This window comes from Mus caroli, chromosome 6 (assembly GCF_900094665.2).
Source record: "Mus caroli chromosome 6, CAROLI_EIJ_v1.1, whole genome shotgun sequence".
In the NCBI taxonomy this organism is placed as follows: Eukaryota; Metazoa; Chordata; class Mammalia; order Rodentia; family Muridae; genus Mus; species Mus caroli.
The window spans coordinates 121004217-121005251 of record NC_034575.1 but is presented as its reverse complement, the minus strand read 5'-3'; positions in this window follow the sequence as shown (position 1 = coordinate 121005251).

The window sequence follows — 1035 nt, the reverse complement described above, 5'->3', positions numbered from 1 at the left end:
CTAAGGGACTTAGCCTCAGACACCTCTTCAGAGCAGAACCGGACACTAGCAGGCCACAGTGCCCGCCCAGGACTCTGACTACAGCCTGAGCAAGCCTGAGACCTAGTTTCAGACCCNCCGGCTCCCAGAGGCTTCATNCATTGAGCCTCAGACACAAGGAAGGCTCGTGACCCCTGCCGTGCCTCTCTGTGTTCTAAACATGGCAGAGGAGGGAGCTGGTCCCAGGGTCACTCGCAAGGACATCCCAGGGACCTTGCAAGGCTTCGTGGTGCTCATCCCTACCTTCAGAGGCCTTGAGAGCTCATATTGCGTGGACCAAGATAGATCCTGGGGGAAGGTGAAGTCGCACGGAGGAGCAAGCCCTCCCTTGCTCCTGGGGGAGAGGATAGAGAGAAGGGGAGGATGGGGCCTTGGGTAGCGTTAGCATGTGTGGAGGAGAGTTTGGGAACAGGAGAAAAACGACAAGTGTATTTATGAGTTGTAACCACACACGAATAAAGACAAGATGGAGATCCTTTACTTCCTTGGGTTTTATGTGGAAGCACACAAAGGCAGAGGTGAAAGCACAAGACTATAAGCCCTCAAAGNCGCTTCCGGGAGGGTCCCNGCTTCCAGNCTCAGACAGCACCCCACTTAAGCAGCAGTGGCTGAGGGCTTGCCTGGAAGTATTCTACACACCTGCAATAANGACCNGAGTCAGTCCTCCCAACACCCATGAGGCAGGCACTCTCCATAAGTGAGACAGAGGCACAGACAGAGGAAGTCATTTGTTCAAGCCAGTTAGCCCAGCATAAACGACTCTTCTTCCACGGGTGCCGTCTCAGGGCCTTCCCAGACATCCCACTGCCCTGCGCAATGGAAAGGGTTGTCTGGAAGGGGTCGTGGGTGCTCAGTACCTACCCTATGAGAGGCCAGCTTCCGTGCTACTGGTGAAGAGAGATCTAGGCTGGCCTCATCCTTTCAGCTCAGAAGGAGCAGTCAGGACTCTGTGTGTGTGCTTTCTTATTTTATCTTTACCCAAAAACAAACAAAAAG